The sequence below is a fragment of the Homarus americanus genome, unplaced genomic scaffold, assembly GCF_018991925.1.
Source record: "Homarus americanus isolate GMGI-L3 unplaced genomic scaffold, GMGI_Hamer_2.0 scaffold25483, whole genome shotgun sequence".
In the NCBI taxonomy this organism is placed as follows: Eukaryota; Metazoa; Arthropoda; class Malacostraca; order Decapoda; family Nephropidae; genus Homarus; species Homarus americanus.
In genome coordinates, this window is record NW_024726235.1 from 935,861 (window position 1) to 950,925 (window position 15,065).

At 45.6% G+C, this 15,065-nt stretch overlaps 1 protein-coding gene across 3 annotated transcripts in view; it reads right to left on the reverse strand.

Annotated features, from left to right (window-relative positions):
* LOC121865403 (ribosomal protein S6 kinase alpha-5-like) overlaps positions 1-15,065 on the reverse strand; it is a 72,064-nt gene that overhangs the window by 24,664 nt on the left and 32,335 nt on the right. The gene's annotated exons all lie outside the window — the stretch shown is intronic.

Here is a 15,065-nt window from a genome sequence, read left to right on the forward strand (position 1 = left end):
TGTACACAACTCCAGGCTTCCTCGAATATCTTATCTGATATATCAACTCAACATATTTACTCGTTTCCGTGTTTTTAGCATATACGTAGTTGGACCCTCTTCCCACCTGGCCATAAGTGGTGCAATTTCGTTACTTGGATCACCACAGCTATTTATCAGTTATCATGGCTCATGATAACTGACATTGATAAAGGGCTTCCCGCTAGAGTATGTTGTGTTATCGTGTGTGTGTTAACAACTGGCGGTATCTTATCTACAGGAGGAAACGGGAAAACAGTAACTAAATAGACACGTGTAGCTGACCTGTTGATTTGGGACACTAACCCACCTTACTGTACTGTTGCCACGGGGCACCTTACATAAACACAGTAGGACTACGACAGTGTGTGTGTGTGTGTGTCACTGGGCATCAGGTGGGGAGTGGATACAGGGGAGTATAGTGTGCCAACTCACTCCTACATTCCGCACATGTCTTAGAGATTCACCACAATATTGACGCAGCGTACCCTACCTGGGACACGGCCCTTACACCCGCCTGGGACCCCTGCTGCCTGGGACACGGCCCACACCCGCTGCCTGGGACACGGCCCTTACACCCGCTGCCTGGGACACGGCCCTTACACCCGCTGCCTGGGACACGGCCCTTACACCCGCTGCCTGGGACACGGCCCTTACACCCGCTGCCTGGGACACAGCCCTTACACCCGCTGCCTGGGACAACGCCCTTATACCCGCTGACACACCTCAATAATGCAATGTAATCATCCATTTATTCTGACTCCCATATTTACGAACAGTTGATTTCGTCTTAACTTTTAGAAGAGACAAGTCTGTAGAGCCCTGCTGGAGTGTGCGCGGCAAAAGGTAGACGAGTAACGGTGTGTCGTGGTGGAGGCATTATTACTGTATTGACCTGAAGGAAGGGTAGCGGTGAGGTCATTTTTCGGTTGCCACTGAGTCACGCCAGAGTTTACCTCACATGTGTACGCTGGTGACTGTGTGTGTGTGTGTGTGCGCGCTCGCGCAGCATGTTCCTCCCTCAACTTGCCATTTTATGATAACAAGTGGTAGATCCTCAGTCAATCAACAAAGAGCATAAAGAATTTTTGCTATTTAGTAACAAGCTCTTCTCAGACCCCGGGAAGCCCTCGCCTCCACGAATGAACAGTGTTGCACTCAGACTTCCGTTAATGGGTGACTCACACAACTTGGCGGCCATATGACTTTCCGCTTGCACCACCGTCGACATCTATCCTCCCTTCACCCCCCCCCCTCCCCACAGTAACGTGCGCGGGTGTGTGTGAAGCAGCAGAGAGGGTGGAGGTGTACAGGTGTTGTTGATGTAGCCATCAAGGTCACCAGCCGCCGCTAACACCACCACCACCACCTGTAATCTTTCTTAGTTTGTCATCGCTATAAACGACCAGTCTACACCAGCCACTATCAACGCTACAAAAATAAGCTCATGAGACTATCAACCATAAGTAGTGATGGTGTTGTCGTCAGTGTCCTGGTGTTATCAAGTCTTCCTTCCTCAGACAATACACCCCACAATACCTCTTTTCAATGTACTGTTTCTCCATTTGCGTGCTTCGTTCACAGTCCACAGCATCAACCAAGGTGCCTCCCGCCATCCCAGATTCCCAGTCGCTACTTCCCTGGCTCTAACACTATTAACTCATCAAAATTATGACTAAAGTTTCTCATTTTACCTGTTCTATAAATTCCCAGTATTTATTATTCCCGTAGCTAATCTTAGTAAACTTTCGTATACTTTATCTATCATTATATGGTGTCTTTAGTATTACTTAACCCTGACTAAGATCCTTTCATGCCAAGTGACGAGTTTTATGTCTTTATGATTTGATCAGGAACAAGAAAATGTCGTCATGTTTCTTTAGTCACACACACACACACACACTGCTGAACACGATCATGTAGGATGTGGTTCAACGACTGACTGTGGTGCTATTTACCTTACCTTACCCTCCTCCTCCCTCTTTCCCTTTCACTTCGTGATTCTTCCTTTCTTTTATCACCGCCCAATCCGAAGGTATAATGTACAAGGAACAAACCTCGTATGTACACAGGCATTCGACATTGTCTGCACTTGTGTGATTTCAAGACATCCTGATTAATGCAGAGACTTTTCTAAACACGCCAAACTACATCAATTTCCAGACGACTGGCTACTATATTGTACAACTTCTCTCTTAGTTCTTAATACAAAAAAGGAGACTACCAATTCTATCTTTCCCTTGGCCTGCTTTATCCTTGAGTTTAACGTGAGTCAATTATGGCGCCGCCTAGAAGCTGAGACTTTTTCAGGGACTGCCGTCAGTTTCACGTGACTGCTGACACGTTCCCGCGAATAAGTCCTGTCCTGTGGGAGTGTTGACAGTTCCCGAGTCTGATCTAAGGACTAATGACCCTCAGAAGGGCACTTTATCATCTTAAAATTCTTCCACAAATGATTTATATTTACGAAAGTATAAAATTAACACGTGGGGTCTCTTATTAAGTTCATTATTTCACTGGTTCACACTAACCATAAGTGATGTGAGTACAACAACGTCAAGGCGTCTGGCAACATATAGTAAAACGTTGTGCCCGAACACGTGTATCAGTCCCCACCTGGTGTATCCTCCAGAACACACGTAAACACAGCAGTCAACAGCAGCACGTGTGTCCTTCTACCTGACCTTGTGAAGTTGCTCTGCCTCACAGCTCCCCTCGCACGTTCCTCTCCTCTCGCGTGTTCCATTTTGTTTTTCCCTTTACTGGTGACGTTCTCGTCTATCATTAACCATGTTACAATACCAATGTTAATGTTAATTAGCGGGTGGGGTAACAGACCAACATATGCCACCATCTGCACTCCTGTAACCCGCACCACACCACCTGCCTCACACGTATCCTTAAAGATAACCTTAAACGTGTTTGTTGTAATGACTTGTTACACACGCGGCCTTCACACACCACTTGACAGGGGAGGACAGAAGGCTGATGAGACCATGAAACGACTACCAGCAGCAATATTTTGGTAGCTGGACACTTACAACCAAACACACTGCCTCGGGAAAACAAGTAATACATGCACAACACATAGCATTCTTCCCACACATCCCCCTAATGAGGGCTCCCGTTATAGAGCAGGACAATATCTACACGTCCCGGGAGTCCGTGTAACCCACAACAGTAGTAAGTGGTCATCACTGACACGAAACTGAAGTATTACACTGTATACGAGAATTACAAAGGCACACGTAGAACATCATAACTGATAAAGGTTTAACTCAATTGTTTACAATCTTCCGAGAAACTGAAAAGTAAAAAAAATCTATAAGAATTTTACGGTGTTAATGTGTGTGTCACGAGGTGTTAAGTGTTAGTTCACTTCTTGTAGTTATCAAGAACCTGTCCACCTGCTGTGTGCTGTAAAACACAGCCATAAACACGTAGGTGGGCATCTGTATGTTATCAGGTGTAAAGTGTGAAGTTTTACTGATGACATCACAGCGTAAATTAAGTGTAGCAGCTTAGGTTAAAGGCACTTGAATAACTTTCTATTGTCTATGATAACTAATGTACCAAATTAATCATGGAGTCGAGGTACTAGACATGACTGTGTGGCTCAGTGTGTAAGGCGGCGACTGTTAGTCTCCCGAGGTGAGGCCCGGGAGGCTCACCTACACTTATATAAACCGTTTGGTGACTCACTGTTGTATGGTGGCGAGCAGTGTGAACTCTCCCTGCGTCTATTCCCCCACACCAAATTAATTCATTTTCATTCTAAGGGTGTCAGTCACTCACCTTCACCTGGGTAGTAAATTTAGTAAACGAATTCTTACTTATTTTTGCTCATCGTTCAGAATACACCTTTTGAAGTCACGGTTCTACCAGTTCCTTTCTCTCGTTCGGGAGATGTGTGTTGCTGTACCGTGACGTAGTGCTGTTAATGTGTGTTTGAGCCATTAATCAGTGAAGAAGTCAGATACCAAAACTCATTAACCTCTGATAATGTACTTTGTGGAAAATTTATTTATACTGTGTGACGAAACTGTACACACACACACACACACTTCAGCAATTTCCTCATGCCTTTAACTAGACCTCCTTTGTGGCACCTGTCTGCTGGCTCATTTAGTCTGCTTGTGTAATCCTTGACGACTGTGGTGAACGAGTTGACCCAGGCATACTGATATTATGTAATGTTAAAACGTGCGTGCGTGCGTGCGTGTGTGTGTGTGTGTGTGTGTGTAACATTGCTTTTCTCTGTAGCCGGGAATTCCGTGCCAATTAGGTGATGCATGACAGTAATTTATTGAAAATTTTCCGGGGTAGGGGGGTTAGAGGAGAGGAGGGGTAGGGAGAGGTTGGAGAGGAGACGGGAGGAGAGGAGAGGGGCACCAGGTATTATTAATTATATCTTTACAACTAAGGTGGGTTGGCCTGTCACCCTCGTTTCTCTCCACCCAGCGTGTTGCTCCTGCTTCCTCCCACCTCACAGTGCCTGGCCACCAGCTGGTTCCCTCTATCATCTAGTGACACCAGCTGGTTCCCTCACCTGCACCCTCACCTAGATCTCCAACCACACCTACACCCTCACCTACATTCACAACCTCAACAAGACCCTCAGCTGCTGGTAGAGGTCACTTCTCACGTCCCCAGTGTTATCTTCAGGCAACAAGGCGTACAGATAGCTGCTCTTATTATCAACTTAGCTGATTTACACTGGCAATCTGTACTCTCCTCGGTGACTCGGGCCTTATTCCATATGAATACACCACGGCAAAAACTGGGGGTATCTACAGCTCTTTAATCACACACACACACACACACACACACACACACACACACACACACACACACACACACACACACACACACACACACACACACACACACACACACACACACACACACACACACACACACACACACACACACACACACACACACACACACACACACACACACACACACACACACACACACACACACACACACACACACACACACACACACACACACACACACACACACACACACACACACACACACACACACACACACACACACACACACACACACACACACACACACACACACACACACACACACACACACACACACACACACACACACACACACACACACACACACACACACACACACACACACACACACACACACACACACACACACACACACACACACACACACACACACACACACACACACACACACACACACACACACACACACACACACACACACACACACACACACACACACACACACACACACACACACACACACACACACACACACACACACACACACACACACACACACACACACACACAATTAATGTAAAATACAGTCGTACAAAGTTCCTGTATTAACATTTTTAAGGACGTGTTCTCGCCCTAGTAACCGAGGACAAACAAGTTAATCTCTGTTTGTTGGCATTTACTTTCCTTTTACTGAACAATGTGCAACAAATGTCTGTTTGTTCTATGCCAGACACTGCGATGAGGAGCGACGTGGTGGTCTCTCTTGAACAAAGATCTTGAGTGTGGTGCAGTGGAGTCTGTATTTAGGTGAAAATGTGTAACAAACTCCAGGACCTGTGTGTGTGTGTGTGTGTGTGTGTTTGTGTGTTCGTTCCCTAGTAATGGTACGGCATAAAAAACATCAGAAAGGCAGCAAAGAGAGTAAAAGTAGAAGAGAAAGTTGTGTGGTGGGTGGGAGTGTTACCGGGGATAAGTGTAGCCAATACATAGTGACGGGGCTGGCTGCCGCTCTCACCCACAACTCACTGTTCTGTTCTGTTCAGCTCAAGGAGACACGCTGTGGAAGGTGTGTGTGTTTGTAAGGCGTAAACATTAACTGTTACTGACACACTAACAAGCAGCAGAACGCCTTTGTTACAGAACATTACGTTGGTGTGGCCTGGAAGAGACAATAAATGGGACCAATGAAAGATTTTAGTTGAAAAACGAGAATTCGGCCAAGGAAATGAGTCACAGACGAGGAGAACATTCTGATAAAGAGGCAAATGATGAGAACAAGAGGAGTCAGAGGTGTGTTGAGGAGACTGGGCTAGTAGGTCATGACACAACTGGGAGCCAGCAGCCGCCTTGCCCCACACACCCTCACTCTGCTGACATACGTCGCATTAATAATTGTGTATGTAAACATAACATTATTGTGGTATAACCTGCACTTTCACAAGCAAAACTAAACATATAGCTACTTAGTGCATGTCGAGACGTAGCAACTATCACCAAACATGCGGGTGAAAGGTAGACTTTAGAAAGTAGCACAGTGACTATAAACTGGAAACAGCTCGCATGTTTATATACAGTGCAATCCACACCTAAGGTATGACAATATTTGAAGGAATCTTAAATAAAAGCAGGTGAGCTGCAGACGATTCCACATACTAGTTCCGTGGCACAAAAACTCCATGGAAGAGCGTTAGTGGGTGAAGGGCGAATTGCGCAACGCAAGCGGCCTCTGGTACTTGTGAAAACCTGCAGCAACCAGAAACATTCACTCCAACCCTGCACCACAGCTCACCATGATGACATAATTCAACCACACCTCACCATGAAAGAAGTAAACCAAGAACGGTACAACCACGCCCTTGTGTTATAGTTCTAGTCCCTCAGGTCCTTCGCCGTCCACCTGGGGAGCCAAACGTTACAACAAACAACCTTCATTGCTTGATAGGAAACAGGCTGCCCCATGACACCCATCACTCAACGGAAATATTTTCCAGGTCACAAAAAAACTCATCCAGTTTCATCCTTCACATACTGTACATTATATTTGTGCTTCAATCAACGATAACCTTAACAGGGTTACCATGAAGGGTGTAATTGTATTGTACCAGACTGAGGTTATAAGCAGGTGAGGGGCAGGTAGCCAGGATGGTAGGAGTGAGGGACAGGTAGCCAAGATGGTAGGAGTGAGGGACAGGTAGCCAAGATGGTAGGAGGGACAGGTAGCCAAGATGGTAGGAGTGAGGGACAGGTAGTCAAGATGGTAGGAGTGAGGGACAGGTAGTCAAGATGGTAGGAGTGAGGGACAGGTAGCAAGATGGTAGGAGTGAGGACAGGTAGCCAGAGTGGTAGGAGTGAGGGACAGGTAGTCAAGATGGTAGGAGTGAGGACAGGTAGCCAAAAGGGTAAGAGTGAGGGACAGGTAGCCAAGATGGTAGGAGTGAGGGACAGGTAGCCAAGACAGTAGGAGTGAGGACAGGTAGCCAGGGTAGGAGTGAGGGACAGGTAGCCAAGATGGTGGGAGTGAAGGACAGGTAGCCAAGACGGTAGGAGTAAGGGACAGGTAGCCAAGAGGGTAAGAGTGAGGGACAGGTAGCCAAGACGGTAGGAGTGAGGGACAGGTAGCCAAGACGGTAGGAGTGAGGGACAGGTAGCCAAGATGATAGGAGCAATATGACAACACTGGAAATGTGTGAAGGCGAGGACCCTCTGCTCCGTCAACACAGGGGTCACGGACACCCACATACTTATATTCAGGCAAACATTAAACAATTACTCCGCCAACTTAAATCCCCAAGGCTGGAGTCGCTGACAGACCTAGCTGCAGAATAGGTACCAAACATTGCAAGGGGAAGAGAAAGGCAGTGTCGACCAATGTCTCCTTGATTAATGAAGGTTAGTCTGTGTTGCTTCCATACTGCCCCCCAAGAGGACGCCAGGGCTAGGGAACACACTTTCAATAATAACTTCCGCTAAGATTAGTGAGCCATGAACACCTTCTATGGTATCGACTTACATATAGCAGAAGCAGTAATGAGGGAGCCAATATCGACGTGAGGTGATGTTAAGCCAGCACGGGCCAGTCATGCACACAGACAGGGGCACAGCACAGAGTTCTTGCACCTTACCAACATAATACGGTCATTATGTTGCTCGGGATGGGAATCTCTAACTCACTACACTAACGCTATTACGTCATGTCTCATTGATATTGTGGAATGAATTCAATTACCAATTAGAAAATGAATAAATCGACTTTTGATGAACGATCATGTCAGTATTATAACTTAATTGATTTCCGAGCGAGTGAGTTAAAACTATATGTTATAAACTTTCACCCAGTCTAAACCTGTACTTTCAACAACACTGTTACATTTCCACCAAACGATCATTTTTAATCCATACTGACAATTATTTCAACAAGAGGCAGCATACCAGTTCAGATCATATAAATTAAATTGTTATTTAAATGAATTAACATTTTAATAAGCTTCTCTACTTTCAGTAAGACTACCAGCTAGTGCTTATTTCACACATACATACACACACACAGTGTTAACATACAAACATCTTCACATATCAATAACTGTTGTGCTTCCAGAGAGCAACCTGTCAGCAGCAAACAACTTAAATAATGGTCAGGCAGCAACAATTTTTCAAGCGTGGCAACATTAATATTTATGTTGGCAGTTGTCATTTCCTATATAGTGTGACTCTTGATTAACGTTTGTAATATAAATATTGTTTTTCAAGTGTGTCTAGGTCGCCACCTACCATATTATCACTACTCATTTTTTCACGTTCTTGCTCATCTCGCTGACGTCCACACTCATTTCATATAATATATCAGTGGGAATAAATTCCCCGCGAGTCAGCTATGTGGCAACAGCGCTCGTGTCAGCGACTGGCCAGGGAGGCGACACCTCCGACCTCCACATTGTTTCCTATTTATAATATTAATGAATGTTCGCAACACGTGCATAATAAGACGAATCTGTTTACTACCAAGTGGTTTCTCATATGTCAGACACACACAGAGACGAACTCATTTTGTTTATTTAAAATCTATAATTCGGTTTATGCATACAAGGAAAATTGCATCCCCCTTCACAGTTCACACACTAGTGGAGGAGTAGCAAGGACTGTTGCTTCACAGGTTGTGACGCTCTTATAGTGTTGCCAAACCAGGGAGCAACCATCCTCCCCATGTTTTATTGCACACCCGTTTTATTAAACGTAAATCTTATGGTAATAGCTTTATGCTTCCAAGTTTATACCTATTAATCAATACTAGTCGTTTATTCATGCATTTTGCAACACAGGTCTTTGTTATTAAACAATCATAATACGCAACATCTTACTAAAAAAAATGTAATGCTCAATATTTTCCCATTTACAAATATGTTACATCAGCTAGTTGTCTCAACCCTCAGCTATCATCCTCTGTAATATTCCGTCTAATATACCAAATGTAAATTAAAGAGACACCATAAAGTATGAGTTTGGGTGCCACTTTTCCTTATATGAAAGGTGTTGGGAGCTTGAAGTGGTTGAGGTTGACCAAGCCACGTTCTCCACACTAAAGTTGTTTCGTCCCACCACCCACCGTGAGCACGTCTAGTCCTCCCCCACACGCCACACAAGAGGGTTCCAGCGCCTGCTTCAGGTTATATACCGTTCACGCCTAACTCAACGTGCACCACAGTTATGACAACACCATCGTAGTGATACTCACGAAGAATGATCATAATTACGCACGGCACATACAAGTTGCCAGCTAGTATTTTGAAGAGCACGTTAATAGGGATTGTTTGATTTTAGTATATTCTAAGTACAGTAGTTATACATTGTGTGAGCCTCTACGGGAGATATTACAAGTTATGTGGGATATTCTTATTACAGTTAAAAGTACCTGTATATCAAATGAATTCAATAATGGCTAAACTATATAATAAGTCTAACCGTTTCAACAAAGGCCTCACCACACGCCGAGTGCATCCATCTAGTGAGGCAGAAAATCTTCCATCGCCTATCTTCATCGTAAAATTCTATGTTTTCTTATATCCCGAAGAACAAGACGGACGTAAATATCTCTGGAGAGTTCTCGGGATACCAGCATGTTCCTGGAACCTCAGACAGGGTGGAGGCGGACCCAGCCAACAGAAAACGTTGCTCGCCCACACCAGTCTCCTCTCAACGGTGACTCGCCAAATGGGTCTCACTAACACAACATAATTATTTAACCTAATTAGTAGACTCAATCTTTAATCCAATTGGAGTCTTTTAATCTAAAATAAAGTGAACTATAATTCAAGAACATTTTCATATCTCAAAGGTAAAAAAACAACTAATTTTGAACTACTTTCCAATATAAAAAACTCGTAGTTTCTAGTTAAAAAAAAACGAAAAATTTAAGAGTTTAAATTAATTTGTGAGCAAGTTTGAGAGTGATTGAAGGCTACAACACGCAGGCAGCCTAGTCATCACCACCACCACAGTCTTTTCGTTCTCAACCATCACCCCCACTTTCACCATATTTCACCATTACTCCCTCCTGATTTATCACCAACAATTGAACCTCGTCGCCTGTACTGGCTCTACATTCAGTATTAACTTTGCACTTTTCACCATACCCTTTCCCTTCACCACAAACTACCCAACTTAATATCACCATCCTGTCACTATTTCCTCTACCGCCACATTTTTGTCGTCTCTCATAATCAACACACTACTATCACCCCCTTCCTTTATTATCATTATCGCCTTCTTCACCATCTCTCTCATCATCACCCCCAGCATGACGGCCGTGCTGGCAGTAGAGTCGACAGGATCACGACATAGCAGTGAAAGTGTCTCACAGCTCCGCATTCCTCACACCACCAATCCCCCTCAACTGGCTTGCATGTCATCACCAACAACCTCCCCGTCAACTGTCTCTCCCCTTCACCTCATCCCCGTCAACTGTCTCTCGCCTACACCACTCCCACCACTACGACTCCATCACCAGCTCATCCATAATCTCGTCAGCTGTACAACTGCCCTTTAAACTGTCTCCACTCTCCACAGTTTACCTCCTCAAACAACTAACTACCTGAGCACCTGGGTAACAACAAGAGGCACCATCACAATAACTGTCCAGGTGATATAGCTGACAACACTACCAGTAGCCCGACACACCTGTAGGTTTGTCACCTGGCTAAATATGAAGCTCCACCTAACAAACTGCCCCAGCAGGTGGTGATTCTGCCGTGCAACGTGCAGGACCTCAGGATCCTCTAAATGGGTGATCCATCAGCCACAAGGCTAACAAGGTTGAGTCAGCAGCACAACACAACACCCGCGTCACCCACCCCTCCCTCCCTCGCCTTACAGTGGCTCCTGCACCTACAGTATTGTGTGCAACATTTACACACATTTAACAAATACCCTCTCTATTGGTCTATAATGCAACCACCTCTGTCTCGGTGACACCACTTGTTGCAGACCAGGCGACGTGTGTTAACCAATACGTTGACGTACTTGATCCACAGATTCAGTGCGCCTCTTACTGAAGAAACTCCGATAGAAAGTCTCATAATAGAAGTCTATGTGTTGTACTGTTATACACTGGTGAGAAGAGAGTATAAAGTATCATTAGCTAGTGTGGGTGGCGCCGTCTCCCCAGCACTTGGTGGTGGACAAGGTAAAGACATTTCCTGGTGGCGGCTCGGTCACGGCTGGGCTGAAGGCTGCACCACAACCTCGCTACTTTGACCTCTCTTTCTCGCTAATCTACCTCCTAACACTTTTAATGGTGTATAAGTACTGATCCTTTCATTAGCGTGGTGTGGTCCTCCGGGGGTACAGGCGGACACAGTTAACAGCTTTGGTAGGGAGTGAGGGTGAAGGGGAGACGGGGCTCTGCTTGGCTGACGCTGAGCGAGATGTACGAATAGTTGGTCGGGTTCTCCCAGAGCATTGCTGTTTTTATCCATGTACACAACAATCTCTTCAGTCTGTTATCTATGCTTCTGTTTCCATTGTTCTACGGAGGCGACGAGTAAAAACGCTTTTAGCCAGTGATCTCTTTGATTCTGTTCCCTTTCTTCCTCACGTTTATACAAGCTTGAACTAAAAATACAACATTCTGAAAAAGCGAACTCTCTTTAATGCTTACAGTACACTCACATATCTACTTTGTGGCGATCCTCACCAGGGTACTACTACAGCATCTTGGTACACATACTCCTGTATGATGTCAACTGTAGTGATGAACAAGTCCCTAACGGAACAACCACCCTTGCCAAACTTCCCAGTGAGGCAATTTAGCGGTATTTCCCATTCGCACTCGGGCACACCACACAAACATTACACTCGACTCTTACTGAGAAGTCTGCGACGGTGAGCCAAGTGTAGTTCAACAGGAAAACATGTGGCGTCAACCCGTGTTTCTTATAAGAGACAAAGGCAGTGGCGCAACCTGCTGCCCGAGGCGAGTACAGTAAAGCAGTGGTGTCGTATCTGTCAAAAGACTAAAATTACCGAAAATGTTACGAGAAGATATGCTCTTTGTCCGTCCAAAGTCAGAACACAAGGTCATGTATGTAATACAGCAGGTACGGGTGCGTGATTCGAGGACACTGAGGTGGTGCTGCCTGGGGACGTTGAACACTGTATCACGTTTGCCAGAATAATAATAATACCAGGTAATAATAACAACAATACCCAGGCTCGTGTTTAGTTATTCTGCCGTACCAGCTACATCCACTGTCTGCATATGGACACCTTTACCTCATGGAGAACTAGTCAATGGCCTCTCTCTCTCTCTCACACAGAGCTAGAAATACACGGTGCGGTGTTTGTAAGTGGCAGGCTATCTTGGAAGTCCCCCAGAATAGCTCCCATCTCGGGAGGTCAAGAGCATATCACAGGTCAAGAACAAGGAGCTGAAGAACACAACGAACAGAGAAGGACAAGGCCGTGACGTGTGGGCAGGATGTTGCATGACGCCACGAATAACACAGAGTAATGAAGAAGATATTAAGAATAGCAACTTGTTAGATTTTAATAACCCTCGTCTACCACCAACAATGTTGTTACAACCCTCGTCTACCACCAACAGTGTTACAACCCTCGTCTACCACCAACAGTGTTACAACCCTCGTCTACCACCAACAGTGTTACCAAAACCCTTGTTGACCCATCCCCATCTAACCAACGCTGTCATCTTATCTCAAACCTCCACTATCTCACTGTCCAGTCTCCCTCCATCCCCGGTTCTTCCTGTGACAACGCTGTTTATGAGGGGACAATCACAACACCTGTCTCTGAACACAAAATCAGAACTTCTGCCAACTGTGTGCATATGAAAATCATTGTGTTGATTTTGTTTGTGTGAAAATGCGTGCGTATTTGTGTGTAAGTGAGGGTGTGGGTATGCCTGCGTTTGTTCTTATAATAGTATATGCCTGTGTTCATGCGTATATGTGGACAGGCATGTCTTTCTGCTTGTGTGCAGGCATCTGATAATACGTGTGTGCGGGGGGGGGGGTACTGGTATAAGACGAGTATATTATTATATAAGCTCTGGATTTGCTGCTGATCACAAACAATGCATCAGGAGGTGATGACCTATAAGAGCCACCACCACACCAGCGATGCTCAATACGTTCCCACTGCCAGTGTGGTGGTGTGGCGTGCCAGCTGGAGTCCCACCTTCTCACCCCAACCCACCTTCACCACGCCGCTCTCTACGTACTGACACTGGTACACACAACACCCCCGCCCCTTCACCACCTCACACCTCATGCTCTCCTACACAATGGCCGTGTTTACCACCGTTTACGGATTTGAGTTTTTATGTGAGCAGTCAGTGTTCAATATATATTTTATGAAGGGAGAGAGAGATTAAGAGTTAGGGGAGTATAAGAGGGGAAAGATTAAGAAAAGACGAGTAAGACAGGAAAGGGATAATAAGAGAGACAGGGAGAAGATACGGTGACAGTGTGTGAGGAGATAGTAAGGGAGGTGTCAGGTGAGGAGACACAGTAAGGTGTGTGGTGTCAGGCTGAGCGTCACCCCCTGCCTGGTCCTCGGCCCTGGCTAACGGGTCACCTACACCTGGCAGCAGGAGCCTTCCTCGGTAGGGTCCACGACCTCCATCCTTCCCACCCACCAACAATGTTCACACACACTTCACCCACACAAAACCCCACAAAAATGCATTGCTATCAGAGGAGCAGACATGTGCTAGCTGACAGTGGAGCTAGTGTCCCTGGGGCTGTAAGAGGCAAGGCTGTGTGGGTGCCAAATTAAATGTTTCCTAATCCCAGGTATTTACATCGTGAAGATCCTCGCGTATAAATGTGACGATTCATTGGAAAAAGGTGTTAAGCTGCACTACAGTAATTACAGAGCTACAGCAATGTTTGGCAAAAAAAAGAGAAAGGGTGAAACAAGAGCGCTCGGAGTAGAAACATAAGGGAAGGCCAGCCAGGAGGCAGCGAGTGTGACCACAAGTGGGTCCGCCCGCACTTGAACAGTAACACCAACTGACAGGTTAGAAGCTCACTTGTGCGCTCAGGTGTGGCGCCCTCCTCACTCCATCCAGTTTGACAGCTACAGCGATATACATGACACCACCCTTCTCTGTTTACCATATGCGTAATAGGACCCCCAATTTCAAGATTGATGTTAACACAATTGAAGGCTGACCCATCGTCACAGCCACACTAAGTGTATGAGGCAGTCCCCTCCCCCCTCTCTCCAGCGTCCTCACAAGCCTGAGGGTGGCCGCCCCCGCTAACACACCCCACGTGAAGAGAGAGTCGCCATCAGGAGAACGGGAGGAGAGTGCTGGGGGAAAGGCTGCCTCAGGTGACAATGGGTTCACGAGCGCCGAAATCAAGATGGTGCGGTAGGAGGTCGTCTGGACATCCGGCCTGGAAACAAAGATGGGAAACAACTACGAAGGTTTGGCAACTGTTGACGCAAACCAAGGATGTGATGAGACGACCAAAGACTAAACACTGAAAAGTAAACACGTGAAGGAGAACAACGACGCGATAATGTGGTGGTTAAACAAGAGGCAACAGATAGGCTACAAGCTGTCTTCATTTAAAGGTGTGCTTACAAATGAAAACTGTATATTACACACACACAAGAATGAGAACACTGAGCCAAGCCACACACAACCTCGTGGTTACTCATGTAAATGGTTTAAGAATAATTAAAATATAATAACTATTTTGTATAATGTAAGAAAACAAATGGTGTTAATCAGTTGCTACTGTT